The following is a 15285-nucleotide window of genomic DNA, read 5'->3' as shown; positions in this document are numbered from 1 at the left end:
GACGAGCAGGAATTAAGCTTGGGGATGCTGATACGTCTCCGTCATATCTATAAATTTTGATTGTTCCATGCCAATATTCTACAACTTTTACATACTTTTGGCAACTTTTTATACTATTTTTGGGACTAACATATTGATCCAGTGCCCAGTGCCAGTTCTTGTTTGTTGCATGTTTTTTGTTTCGCAGAAAATCCATATCAAACGGAGTCCAAACGGGATAAAAACTGAAGGAGATTTGTTTGGAATATATGTGATTTTTGGGAACAGGAATCAACGCGAGACGATGCCCGAGGGGGCTGACGATGACATGTACCTAGGGTAGGGCAATAGACCTGATCTAAACACCCTTCCCAAGGACACTGCCTTATAGTCAAGGACATTCAAAGGATAGCAAGTTCTACCAACTGAAATCATCAAGGGATGCAACCCACTTGACTGTGAGTTCCACTCAGATAACCCAATTCCATTCGACCAGGATATACTTACTCGACCATATCAGAAACCACTCGGAGTATAGAAGATCTAAGGTCACTCTGAATGACAACGGCCAGGCATTTACTCCGTAGTCTTAATGATCATTTATATGACTTTAATGCTGGCGTTACCAGTAACGTCTTGTCTTTATGTACATTGAACCCTGTGTAACTGAGGGCCGGAGGGGTCTGGCGAACTCTATATAAGCCACCCCCCTCCTCAGGCACAAGGGTCCGCACCGCCTATAACTTCACACATAATCCAATCCACCGAGCCTCCGGGCACCGAGACGTAGGGCTATTACTTCCTCTGAGAAGGTCCTGAACTCGTAAATTTTGCGTGCACAACCTCATCGTAGCTAGGATCTTGCCTCTCCATACATACCCCCTATTCTATTGTCAGGTTTACTCCCACGACAGTTGGCGCCCACCTTGGGGCAGGTGTCTTAGCGACTTTCCGGTGAGGTTGCGATTTTTTCCTATTCCCATCATCATGGTTTCCGGCGGTGGATTGGCTAAGGGCCACGAGATCCGTCTCGGCGCGGTCGTTTTCGTCGCCGACGACTCCGCCTGGCTCCAGGAGGCCCCCCTCGACGTCGAGACGCTCCCCGTCCGCGGGGCGACGCACTTTTGCTCGTGCGTTCATGGTGTCCTTTTGCAGCAACCGTCGACCCAGTATCGGTCGGCTCCCGTGATGTCTTCGCTCCCCGCTGTTCGCCAGTGCAAGCGATCCGGTCGGTCGTGGCTTCAGCGGTGGGTGAAGCATGCGGTGGCGCATCAATCGGCCACCCCTCAAGTCACGGCAATCGAGCCCGACGAATCCCTCAACGGCCTGTTCGACTGGCTCTGTTGAGACCCTTTCCGAGTGTGATAGCACTGATCCTGCGGCGGAAGTCTTGGTGGTCGACGCGCCGCACAGCCCATCGGGTTTCCGTCGCGGTGATGGCGGCGATGGCGGTGTCGATCCATCGCGTGTTCATGAGGAGTATCATCCCGAAGCCCTCACCTCATAGCAGAGGGAGGAACTTCACTGCCGCAACATGGAGGCGCTCCACACGCCCATCGTCGGAGAGACCTCTGAGGCTCGGGCCTTGGAGGCGGCGCGCCTGGCCACTTTGGCTGAGCGCACTTGACTGGAGAACCTTCAGCATGCACTCGACGAGCATGCTCGGTGGCAGATCCCTGAGTCCAGTCGACGGCAGCGACAACTGTTTCCGACGGAACCACAGGTATACCGCACTCCGATTCAGAATCTTAAAGCTGTTGCCCGTATAGCAGAGTCTATTCAGCCATCTCAGTCGGAGGCTAGAAGAGGTTTGATGCAAATCAGAGCGTTGCTGCAGGCGGCAGGAGAGCAGAACACAGCAGTATCTCAGTCGCTTAACAGAATACACAGCAGATCTGTGATGGCTGACACAGTTCAGTCGGCTCACAGCCCAAGATCGCCCCTGCGGCGTGAGGGACGTGGGCATCACCAAGAGCAGTACGTGGGTCGGAACCACGAGCAGTATGATCACCGACTCGGCCGCGATGATCGCCGTCGAGTGCCTACACCTCCTCCGAGGAGTGGATCATATGTGCCCCGGCAATATGATGACAGGCACCCGCACAGTGGTGAACGGAGGGTACCGGCCAACCCAAGAGAGCCAAGTTTTGATGCGAGTTCGATCCTCGTTCAAGGGCTGGTCGACAGGAACAGAGCACACAGAGAAGGACTTGACAGAGATCGTCCGACTGGTAGTAGAGTTCATGTTTCCAGTCCAAAATGTTTCAGCAGAGCCATCAGAGCTGCTGAGATCCCTCCCAACTTTAGTTGGCGACTGGGGTTAGTAAGTTTACTGGTGAGTCAAATCCTGACACTTGGCTGGAGGACTACCGAGTGGCTGTGCAGATCGGTGGTGGTAATGATGAGGTGGCGATGAAGCATCTTCCTCTGATGTTGGAAGGTTCGGCCAGAGCGTGGCTGAATCAGTTGGCCCCAGGCAATATATTCAGTTGGGAAGAGCTAGCCCGAGTGTTCGTCAGAACTTTTGAGGGTACTTGCAAACGACCAGCAGGGTTGGCAGAATTGCAACATTGTGTACAAAAGCCGAATGAAACATTGAGAGATTACATCCAGAGGTGGACCACTTTGCATCACACAGTGGAGAATGTGTCTCAGCATCAAGCAGTGTGCGCCTTGAAGGAGGGTGTTGAGGATATAAACCTTAGAGTCACCCGCCAGGAGGGGCCGAGTTACTCATAATGGTCATTGCCTGAAGCCCGGCGCCAAGCTGGAAGATGGCGGGCCAAAGATGGGCTTAAGACCCAGATATGGCTTAAGGCCCGTAGTTACAACCGCCATTATGATAGAACTTGTAGTGTAAGGCAAGAATAGTTGAGAGTCCGAGCCGGACACTCTTATGAGCCGGCCGGGACTAAGAGAGCTGCTAGGCGTCAACCTCTCTATATAAAGGGACGACCCGGCGGCGGTTTAGGGACAAGAAAGATCTCGTCAAGATCCAGGCATAGCAGTTAAGCTCCCTGGTCCTCGAAATCCTAATCAATACCACCTCAACTGGACGTAGACTTTTACCTTCACTGTAAGGGGCCGAACCAGTATAATCCTCGTGTTCCTTGTCCCGTTTAACCCCTTCAAGCTTCCTAGCTGCGATGGCTCCACGACTAAGTCCTAGCTCGAGGACATCTGCTGTGACAATTCCACGACAGTTGGCGCCCACCGTGGGGCCAGCGCACGGTGGATTTGAGTTCTCGAAGGGCAGCTTCGAAGGGCTCAAGGGATACGCTGTGGGCCGGATGACCAAGAGTCGTCGCGGAAAGCTCTACATCGACGATGCAAACTGGGGCCCCGACACCGACTCAGTGGAGTACGGGTACCGGGTCCCCTTCGGCGGAATTCATGTCTTCATTGGCAAGATTGGTGAGCCGGGCCCCGAGCCGGATCTTTGCGCCGAGCTCATCGAGACGGCTCAACGTGCACGACCCGTCCGGGCCCTGCCTGCCTTGAGGCATGCTTTTGTGGGATGTGTCCATGGAGGGATCTCTGATGGATCTGGTGATGAGACGGCCGCCGGCTCTGACGGCGAATCGTCCACAGATGAGTCAAACTCGTTGTATCAACTTCAAGATGGCAGGCTCAGGGGCTGTTCCGATGGTGACAGTATTCCGGACCCTTTTGAGCCACCGAGCCGGGTTGGAATCTTCATGGCCGGTGCACAGCCTGTTCAAAACCCTGCGGCCGGGTCAGGAAATCCGGTGCCCTCGCCGGCTCAGGTGCTGATGGATCTCACGGACAAGATGACGACCCTGTTGACCGCCACGGTCGACCCGGCGGATCAAGCTCAGCATGACACGGAGGTGGCGCAGTTAAAATTAGATCTAGTGAAAGCCAAGGAGGATCTGGCAGCGGAAGGGATCAGGATGGCTGCGGAGAGGGCGGCTCTCGACGCCCAGACTCAGCTGATTCAGGCGCAGTCCTTCCGGCTCACGATGGATCAGAACGCGTCCAATGAGGTCATGAGAAGGAGGCATCAAAAGGCCCAATCTCGACTCCCTCCGGTCTACGATCCTCGAAACCTCTTCAACACGCCAGGTGCAGGGTCTAGTAACCCGCCGGGGGTCATAGTGCCCGGGTCTGGGACCCCTGTTCAGCCACAAGTGATGGGGCCTCCCCGAGTGAACCCTGCCCCGCCTCAGTACGTGCCAATACCACCGGGTCATTATGCTAACCCGCTGGAGAACATGGTCGCCGCAGCAGCACGGCTGGCGGCTCTCCCAATTGACGGCGACTCTCCAACGGCTGTTGAAACCCGCCGGGTCAGAGAACTCCTTCAGACAGCGCTGGCACAGCAGGAGGCGTATTCTTACAGCCGGTACAGGATCCACTCAACCCGTCGTCCAGGCCGGAGTCCGAGTTACAGCAAACACATGGTCTCTGCGATCGGCTCAAGTAATGTCCGACGCCATGACCCGCCCCCTGGCCATGGCCTGGCTCATAACGGAGCCTTATACGCAGCGGACCAGGACAGAGCGCGACAAGAGGCGGAGCAGGCGCCTCAGTTGACGGCTTACCAGACACCCCCGGCTTACCCGACGACTTCCGTCGACGTGGGTATCCCTACGAGGACCGGAGGTGTCCCTTGTTTAGTGCTGACTCTCCGTAATGAACGTCTACCCAAGGACTTCAAAGGGCCAAGGAAGGTGCCTAATTACACGGCTGATTTACAACCCGGGGCCTAGATCGAGAGTTACGAGATGGCCATGGAATTGCTGGAGGTCAGTGAAGCTGCGATGGCCAAGTACTTCACCATGATGTTAGATGGGACTGCCCGCACTTGGTTGAAAGGGCTACCACCGAATTCCATCGGGTCTTGGGCTGAGCTGAAAGCCCGTTTCATCCAAAACTTCAAGGATTCCTGTAGGCAGTCCATGTCAATTGTGGATTTGACTAACTGTAAACAGCAGGAGGGTGAGTCTACGACACACTGGGTTCGCCGGGTCAAAGAGATCATACATTCATCTGATAAGATGGATGCCGGTTCTGCAGTCTTAATGTTGGAACAGAATTGTCGTTTCCTGCCCCTGAAGATGAAACTCGGGCGGCTTAAGCGCGACTACAATGATATGGGTACACTGATGGCGGCTCTCGTCAAATATGCCGACTCTGATAGTACCAAGGACCCCGCTTCAGATGATGAAAGGACAGGGAAGGGAAAGAAGAACGGCAATGGCAAGGGTCCTCAGCATAACCCGGGGAACCAAGGAGGTGGCAAGCGGAAGGCCGGCGGCAGCCTGGAGTTCGTGGCCAACGCCAGCTCACAGGGTAATAACCAGCGACGCAAGGGGAGGCCACCTCCCCGAGCCAGCGGGTCAGGCCCGACGCTGGAGCAGCTGTTGAATGAGCCTTGTCCAAGGCACGGTTCTAGGGAGAAGCCAGCTACTCATTTATGGAAGGATTGCGCGATCATGAAGGCCTTTAAGAATTCCAATACCTTTAACGGTAACAATGGCCCGGGCGGCGGCTCAGGCGCTGGCGGTTTTCATGGCCCGGGCGGCGGCTCAAATTCTAATCCTCAGAACGGTCAAGGGGGCTTTAATCAGCAGTCTGGCCAGGGTCATCAACAGCAGCAGGGGGGTTATCAGACCAATCCGAAGCAGCTGAACGGTGGACAGTATCACGTATTTACCACCAGTCTGTGTAAGCGAGATCAGAAGCTTCATAAGAGGGCTGTGAATGCTGTTGAGCCGGCGGTTCCACGCTATTTAAGATGGTCTGAGCAGCCTATCGTGTGGAGTAGGGAGGATCACCCTCCCCGGGTTGATAATCCGGGTCACTTGGCCTTGGTGGTGGCTCCTCAGGTGGGAGGATATAAGTTCACTAAGGTGCTCATGGATGGAGGCAGCAGTATCAACATTCTTTATTATGAGACTTTCCGTCGTATGGGGTTGATTGATAAGAACCTCAGCCAGTCAAACACTGTTTTCCACGGTGTGGTGCCTGGTAAGTCGGCTTATCCAGTTGGCAAAATCGAGTTGGAAGTGGCCTTTGGAGACGAGTACAACTACAGGGTGGAAAAATTGACCTTTGAGGTGGTCAAGATAAGAAGTCCGTATCATGCCATATTTGGGCGGCCGGCTTACGCCAAGTTCATGGCACGGCCGTGTTACGTGTATTTACAGCTCAAGATGCCGGGTCACAATGGGACCATTACGGTTCACGGCAGCCGGAAGGTGGCCTTGGAGTGTGAGGAAGGTGATGCAGCCTATGCAGAATCTGTTTGCGCAACAGAGGAGTTGAAATTTTACAAGGACAATGTCGACCCAACAGATATGACCTCTCTGAAAAAGCCGACCACGGAGCATGAGCCGGCAATGAAATTTACGTCGGCCGATGAGACTAAGCTTGTTGATTTCGTTCCAGGTGATTCATCTCAGCAGTTTAGCATCAGTGCCAATCTGGATCCAAAATAGGAAAGCACGCTCATCGAGTTCATCCGTGAGAATAGGGACATTTTTGCATGGAAGCCTTCTGACATGCCAGGGGTACCTAGAGAACTCGCTGAGCACACTCTCAATGTTGATCCGAAATTTAAGCCGGTCAGGCAATTCCTTCGGCGGTTTAATGAAGAGAGGCGGAAAGCCATTGGTGAAGAGGTGGCCCGGTTCTTGGCGGCCGGCTTTATTGTTGAAGTCTTTCACCCGGAGTGGCTAGCTAACCCGGTGCTCGTACTCAAGAAGAACGGCACCTGGCGGATGTGTGTGGACTACACGGACTTAAACAAGGCATGTCCGGCTGATCCTTTTGCTCTTCCCCGTAGTGATCAAATCATTGATGCTACGGCGGGTTGCGAGCGCTTAAGTTTCTTGGATGCTTATTCTGGATACCATCAGATTAAAATGGCAGTTAAGGACCAGGAGAAGACGGCGTTCATCACTCCCTTTGGAGCCTTCTGCTATGTGTCTATGCCTTTTGGGCTCAAGAGTGCACAGGCGACTTATCAGCGTTGCGTGCAGAACTGTCTTCATAACCAGATTGGGCGCAATGTTCATGCTTATGTGGATGATATTGTGGTTAAGTCCAGGGAAGAGAAACCTTGATAGATGATCTGAGGGAAACCTTTGATAATCTCCGGGTCTACAAGATGATGCTTAACCCGGCCAAGTGTGTTTTTGGTGTTCCTGCAGGCAAGCTCTTGGGTTTCTTGGTTTCTAACAGAGGTATTGAAGCTAACCCGGAGAAGATCAAGGCAATCACCTCTCTGGCTAAGCCGGCATGTATAAACGACGTCCAGCGCCTGGCGGGTCGTATCGCTGCTTTAAGCCGGTTTATAAGCCGCTTGGGTGAGAAGGCCATGCCATTGTACCAGTTGATGAAGAAAACTGATAACTTTGTCTGGAATGATGCTGCTAATACTGCTTTTGAGGATTTGAAGAGACAGCTGGCTGAGCCCCCGGTCCTTGCTGCTCCGGTTGACAAGGAGCCTTTATTGCTGTATGTAGCTGCTAACACACGGGCCGTCAGTGTGGCTGTGGTGGTGGAACGCAAGGAAGAGGGCAAGGAGCATCCGGTTCAGCGGCCGGTTTATTACATCAGTGAAGTGCTCATCGAGTCCAAACAGCGGTATCCACATTGGCAGAAGCTTGTTTATGGTGTGTTCATGGCAAGCCGGAAGCTTAAGCATTACTTCCAGGGTCACCCTATCACTGTGGTTAGTTCTGCTCCCCTTGGAGATATCATCCAAAACAGAGAAGCTACAGGAAGAGTGGCTAAGTGGGCTATAGAGCTCGGGCCTCATGGTCTGAAGTACGTACCACGCACTGCTGTTAAATCTCAAGCCTTGGTGGATTTCATCAACGATTGGACAGAGTTACAAGTGCCCGAAGAAAAGCCGGATAACACATATTGGACTATTCACTTCGATGGGTCCAGGCAATTGGAGGGCTCGGGGGCTGGAGTTGTATTGGCTTCCCCTAAAGGTGACAAGTTCCATTACGTGCTACGGTTGATGTTTCCTTGCACTAACAATGCGGCTGAGTACGAGGCCTTGCTCCATGGTCTTCGGATGGCTAAGGAGATGAGCTTGAGCCGGGTAAGATGCTTCGGCGACTCGGACTTAGTGGCTCAACAAGTATCGGGCAAGTGGGATTCCAAGGACCCTCTTATGGCGGCTTATCGCCGTGAAGTTGATGCCATTGCTGGACACTTTCAGGGTTACCAAGTAGAGCACATCGATCGCAGGAAGAACGAGGCGGCTGATGCTTTAAGCCGGCTGGGCTCTCAGCGAAAACCGGTGCCGCCTAATACTTTCCTGGATGTCTTGCATAACCCTTCTGTTAAGTTGCCTACAGAGGAAGACTTGGCTGTCCCTGACCCGGAGGCACAATTGGTGGCGGCTCTCCACATCATCCCGGACTGGACAGTGCCCTATCTGGCTTACATGACCCGGGGAGATTTGCCTGAGGATGAAACTTTGGCCAGACAAATAACCCGGCGGTCTAAGTCAATGGTTGTTATCAATGGTGAGTTGCATCGCCGCAGTGTTACGGGAGCGTTCCAGCGTTGTGTCTCCCCTGAGGAAGGCCAAGAGATCTTGCGTGAGATTCATGAAGGGGATTGTGGCCATCATGCCGGCTCAAAATCCCTTGTGGCCAAAGCTTTCGTCATGGCTTTTATTGGCTGACGGCTCATGCTGATGCGGAGGACTTGGTCAGTAAATGTGATGGTTGCCAAAGGTTCTCACGACGGGCTCATGTGCCGGCTCAGGAGCTGAGGATGATACCAATCACTTGGCCATTTGCAGTCTGGGGGCTTGATATGGTTGGGCCTTTTAAAAGGTCCAAGGATAAGAAGACCCACCTCTTGGTGGCAGTTGACAAGTTCACAAAGTGGGTTGAAGCAGAGCCAGTTAGCAAGTGTGACGCGGCCACGACGGTTCAATTCATGAAGAAGGTGATATTTCGCTTTGGCTTTCCACACAGCATTATAACGGACAATGGTACCAATCTGTCCAAGGGCGCCATGGAGGAGTTTTGTCAACGAGAGCATATTCGACTTGATGTTTCATCAGTGGCTCATCCTCAATCCAATGGTCAAGCTGAGAGAGCTAATCAGGAGATCTTGAAGGGCATTAAGCCCCGGCTTTTGGTCCCTTTGCAACGGACGCCGGGTTGTTGGGTGGAGGAGTTACCCTCTGTGTTATGGAGCATCAATACTACTCCTAACAGGTCTACGGGTTTCACGCCTTTCTTCATGGTTTATGGTGCGGAAGCAGTCCTCCCCAGTGACATCCGTCATGACTCGCCTCGAGTGGCGGCTTATGTTGAGGCGGATAATGAACAGGCGCGCCAAGATGCTCTTGACTTGTTGGACGAACAGCGTGACGTGGCAGCAGCTCGATCAGCGATTTACCAACAAGACCTGCGCCGTTATCACAGTCGCCGGGTTAAGTCCCGGGTCTTCCAGGAAGGTGATCTGGTGCTCCGGCTCATCCAAGATCAAACAGATGCGCACAAGCTATCCCCGCCTTGGGAAGGACCCTTTGTAGTCAGCAAGAACTTGCACAACGGGTCATATTACCTCATTGACATTCGGGAGCACAAAGATTCACGCAAGTCGGACGAGGAGACCCGTCGGCCGTGGAACATAGCTCAGCTTCGGCCTTATTACACTTGAGCCACCGGCTCTCGTAATGTACATATTTCTATAAGCCATGTATATATTATGATAAGCAATAAAGCAGGACCTCTGTCCTTTTTCTCCTCCAAAGGTAAATGTGTTGTTTCCATTACAAGATCACATGGTAACTTGGAGGTGGATCCGGCTTATGATCGTATTCGAATCTAGCCGTACGTAATATAGTCACTTGGGGGCTTCCTGTTCAAACATAGGTCGTATTCGAACCAAAGAGAACATAGCTGTCGATACCCATTTGATTGGCAAAGTGCCGAGCTCATTGGGGAGTTTTCCTTGATCATATTTGAATCATGGCTCAACCCCCTTTGGGAACCGACGTGGATCGTATTCGAATCAGCGTCGTTAAACAATTCTCAAGGTCATTTGGGGGCTTCCTGTTCAAACATGGGTCGTATTCGAACCCAAGAGAACATAGCTGTCGGTACCCTCTTGATTGGCATCGCCAAACCCACTGGGGGCTATGTGATCGCATTCGAATCTTAGCTTAACCCCTTTGGGACGGGTCTCTGGTCGTATTCGAACCGGAAGCCCCTAAGTTTTGATTTTTTAGCTTACAAACAAGTTCTTCTGGTTGTATCAACAGTGTACACGGCGGTTCTTATCCCGCCGACTTAGCTTTGATCCACAAGGTTAGTTACACGCAATCAGTATTATCAAGACAGGTAAACCGGAGTTGAGGTACCAACCTTATTATCCGGGTTATACAAACCGGAAGCGGATTTGAAGGCCTGTAAGTATGTTATTACGGTTATATCAAGGATTTAATTGAGGACCGGTCTTGGGTGACTTAGATTCATATTCCGGGTTATGTATATGAGACGATGATTTCTCAGTACGATAAACCGCCAGGAGACTTGTGATTTGTTTTTCTATGCAGGGTAGTTACAGACAACTATTTGAGCTTAAGGAAAATGAATGATCAATTATGACCCGGAAGAATATAAGGAAGCCACTTCAAATGGAGTTAAGCATTCAACAGGTGTACGATGGCACGACAAAGTTAAAATATTGATCCTACTCTATTACAAGACTCCCCGAGTCCAAAAGATGAGGCATTGTTTTCAAGATGTAGTCATGAGCCGCCTACAAGTTAAGATGCTTGTCGAGTTGAAGCTTCCGGCTCATCCCTCTCCGCTCCTCCGGCTGTTCCCAAGACCTGGAAGGTTGACGATTTCTAGTCAATGCCGCTCAAAGCTTCAAACTGAGCTTCCTCGTCAATTAACCCGGCCGGGTTAATGTCCGGGGCAAAGGTGTGCTTACGAGTCGGCGGGACTAAGCTGATGGCTTCATAACGCGGAGTGGGGATCCTCTGATTCTCTGCATCGTAGCCTGGCTGGTACTTGCTCAGATCAGTGTCATTCCCAATCAGGGTGGCCACCGGGCGCACGATCTTCACACAAGAAGCAAAGTCCTTTTGGTCGAAAGGGGTGCCGTCTTCCTTCAAGCTGGGGTAGCCAAGGGCAATGTCCGCCGGGTCTAGCTCTGGAAGGAAAGCCTTGGCCCGGCTCAGAGCAGCTATGGCTCCGGCTCTTGCAGAGGCCTGTCGCAGCTCTTGAACACGCTGAGGAAGAACGGCCAGCCGGCGAAGTACTTCCGCCAGGTGAGTCGGAACCTCATTTGATAGGGCTACCACAGCCAAAGCGCGCTGCGACCCGGTGTAGAGCTGGTCCACCAGGGTGTACACGGCCTTCAGCTTGGTCAGCACGTTTTGCTGGAGGTTGGCGCTTCTGGGACCTGTGTAACAAAGTAAGATAAGCCGCTGGCAATGATGGGAGTTATGAGACATAAAAACTATAAACTTGCTCAAAGCCGGCGGAAGGACTTACCGAAGATTGCGGCAACCATTTGTGCCACATGGCGTTTTAAGCCGGAGAGTTCGTAATTCTCTCCGACAGAGCCTTCTCCGCCTGTTCAGCCCGACTCACCAGAGTAGTTTTCTCTTCGGCCCAAGTTTTCCTTTCAGCTTCAAAGTTTTTCTTCAGCTTCTCTTGAGCAGCAATACTGGACTCAAATTTGGCGTTGGCCTTCCGGGTCTCAGTTTCCTGAGTCTTCAGGCGGCTCTTCAGCTTAGAGATATCAGTTTCAATTTTTTTGCAAGCGGCCTGCACAATTTCCGGGTTATAGTATGAACAATTTTAAAGTCCCAAGCACTTTCCAAGCAAAGACACTTGGCACTTGGGGGCTAATGCATGTTGAAAGTTTCTATCTACAAATTACCGGTTCATGGAAGTAAGCCGGAACTTAAGTCTACAACGTATTCTATCATAAGTAGTAGACTTGGGGGCTAGAGTATGGTAAAGATAACTATGCAGTAGCAATTGAGTGGTACCTCAGACTTCTGCTGTATCTGATTCACCATGTCAATCTCCAAATCCTGGCTCTTGTGCACCTGACTGACATAGCCGGAGACGATCTCCCCGATGCTCAAGTTGGCATAGTTGGTGAGGTCCAGATTGGCCCGGCGGCGCTCTAGCAACTCTTCCTTGGCGGAGCACTTGGCCAGTGCAGTGGGTCTCCCCGGCTCAACAAACTCCGTCCGGGTGATTACCACGTCCGGGTCATCGGCCGGCTGAGCCGGGCTGGAGGTTTCCGGATTAGCGGAAGTCTCTGCGGTTGGCTCGTTGGTTGGAGCGGTGGCTTCAAGAGCAGAGGCAACTGGCGGTTCTTGAGCTGCAACCTCCGGCTCAGGCAAGTCCGGCTCTTCGACCGGCTTGTTCTTCTTCGCCCTCTTGCTGAGCTTTGCCTGGGCACTGAAAGGACAAAAAGGTTAGTACAAAAGTATAAACACAACAAGAGATGATCATCATTACCCGGGTATGGTCTTGAAGGCCGGCAGGTTTGATTGCATCGAGTCACCAGAGGAAGGTGAGGTTTCCTGATAGTTTGAATCAGAAGAATTGAGCGGTTGACGTATAACACCCGCCAAAGGATGAAAAGGGTACAAGTGGGAGATAACCCCGGTCCGGCGTTTCCTCGACGCTTCAGGTAAACCGGAGGAGAGGTCAGCGTCCTTGTTGGTCCGGGTGTGCCGCCGGCTCTCATGAATCTGTCGCTTCAAAAGAAATTGAGGATCTTGATAAGCTAAAGGATGTGAAAATCTTACTTTCCGGGTTACTCTTCGGACTTTCAGCCTTGGCAAGGGCTCCGAGTCGGAGGAAAGTGTCATTACCTCTTCAATCACCGGGTTACTTGCTCCGGTGTCATCCTGCTGATGAACAATATTGATAAGGTGAACAGAAATAAACAAGAAATACAACAAGTGTTTACAGGTTCAGGGGTTACCTCTGACTCGGAGCTGTCACTTAGTTGAAGCAGCTCTGAGGTAGTAGGCCTGCTTCCCTTCTTGCGGGGAGCGCCTCTCCTGGCGGCTTTCTTAGCTTTCCTGGCCTTCTTGGCCGCCTCATGGTCATACTTGACCTTCCAGAATTTATCATCAGCCTGAAACATACAATGAAGATTTCTTAAGGTTTAGATGAAAACTATCTAAAGGAGAAAATAAGATGTTTAGATCAGCGGCTTACCGCTGGGGCCGGGTTGGTCTTGCAGAAGGGGCTTAAGCCGGTCCTCCCGCAGTCTGCCAAGCTCTCATTCAAGAGGGCCTTGGTCATGTCTTCAACAACGTCTTCAGGAAGATCGTTGCGGCTGTGTCGCAAGGGGTCATCTTTCCGGCCTATGTATTCACACATTAAGCCGGGGCGGCGGCTCAAGGGGATCACCCGCCACGAGATCCAGACCCAGACCAGATCAATTCCATTGAGGCCGTTTCCCAAGAGAGCCTTGATTTTTTTGATGGTGGGGATCAGAGGTTGGCGCTCCGCCTGCGATAGCTTGTCGGACAGAGGGTGAGTTGGTTCCAGGCGCGAGGGACGAAAGCCGGGCAGAGGGCTCTCCTCAGCCGGCGAAGTGTCCTGGCAGTAGAACCACGTCTGGTTCCAGTCCTTTGGGTGGCTTGGCGGCTCGGCGTAAGGAAAAAGGCAGTCTCTCCGGCGTTGAATAGAGATTCCACCAAGTTCCAGGCTTGGTCCGTTGGCGCACTCATTCTGGCGGTTCAAATAGAATAGCTCTCTAAAGAGCAGAAGGCTGGGCTCTTCTCCAAGGTAGACTTCGCAGAATACTTGGAAGTTGCATATGTTTGACACGGAATTTGGGTCCTATGTCTTGTGGCCGCAGATCAAAGAAATTCGGCACATCTCTAAAGAACTTTGAGCCGGGCGGTGCGAAGCCCCGGCTCATGTGTTCCGCAAATATTACCACCTCCCCGTCCCTTGGCTGTGGTCTCTGTGACACCCAAAAAATTTATTTGGCTTTTTCAAACTTTTATTTGATTTGAGGGGTGTTATTTAAAATTTTCTTCTAAAGAACTCATCCTCTCAAAAACTTTCTTTTATGAAAAATGTTTTGTTTGGATTCACCCAAGACTTGATTTTGATCTTGGAGGTTTTTCCTTCTTATGTGGACTCAAAACCAAATGCTTTTCACTTGGGAGATTTCTTTTGAAAAATCTTTTAAAATAGCCCTATGGCTTTTGGAGTAATCTTCTCCCCCTTTTCTAAATCTCTTCTTGCCATGACATGAGTGGAAATCCCCCCATAAGCCTTTCCCCATCTTTGTGCCAAGTTATACTTCAAATCCAGCAAGTTGAGCCTCTCCATATTCTTCCTTCCATTTATTTCTTCTCAAAAATAATTTCTGCCTTCTATTTTGACCCTTGGAGGTTTTCAAAGGAACTACCATTTCTACTTTGAGTTTAGCCTCCAAACAAGTTTCCCTGGCTAGTCCTTAGAGCCCTCAACCAAGATCCATGAAGATCCACTGGTCTCCAGTTCAAATATTTCAAATTGTACTTGCTGCAAGTTTGGACCATATTTGCCAAATTTGATGAAATTCATTTGAATTCTCCTCCTAAAAATCTGAGAAAATTCAGGCAGCCTCTGGGTGCATTGAGAGGTCACCTCACCAAGTCCCAGCTCCAGAAAAATTTCTTCATGCCAAATCATTTCGTCGAACACCTGATGGACACTGTTGCTGTCAATGTTCAGAGTTCAGTTAAACAGTTTCAGTAAACCACTGTCGTTTTCTTCAGAGCCCGTTGTCGATCTCGCCAGTACCCCGGTGGCGCCTTGCTCCCTGTTCCCTCCTTCTTATCCCTGCGCCGTACGATCGCCTGGAGGTTTGCGGGCGTCGGCGACGAGCAGGAGGAGGTGCGCCACCCGTGAGCGACGGCAGCAGCGGCTTGGCTGCCAGAGAGAGGCGCAGCGTGGACGGCGCCCCGCCGCCCAAGCCACCCTGAGGCCGCCGCGTGGCCATCCACTCACCCGTGCACGCTGCCACCCTTCGTCGTGAACTGCTAGGCGCGGAGCGCACTCTCTGCCGCCGCCGTGCCCGTACGGCCGCCCCGTCGAGGATCGGCGCATTACGCCTTGCCCGACCGAGGTTTAGCGGTGGAACGGCACCAGTGATCTTCCCTGATGGTGCCTAGCCCCCTAAACCCCCTGCCCAACCATCTGCCTCGCCCGTAATCGCTCGCCGAAGAAATCCCGTTCATGGCCACCCCCTCGGATCACCTATAAAAGGAGGCCCCGAGCTCGACCTCGAACCCACACCACCTCTGCACACCCC

Source organism: Triticum aestivum, chromosome 7D (assembly GCF_018294505.1).
Source record: "Triticum aestivum cultivar Chinese Spring chromosome 7D, IWGSC CS RefSeq v2.1, whole genome shotgun sequence".
Lineage (NCBI taxonomy): Eukaryota > Viridiplantae > Streptophyta > Magnoliopsida > Poales > Poaceae > Triticum > Triticum aestivum.
Note: the sequence above shows the minus strand (reverse complement) of the source record.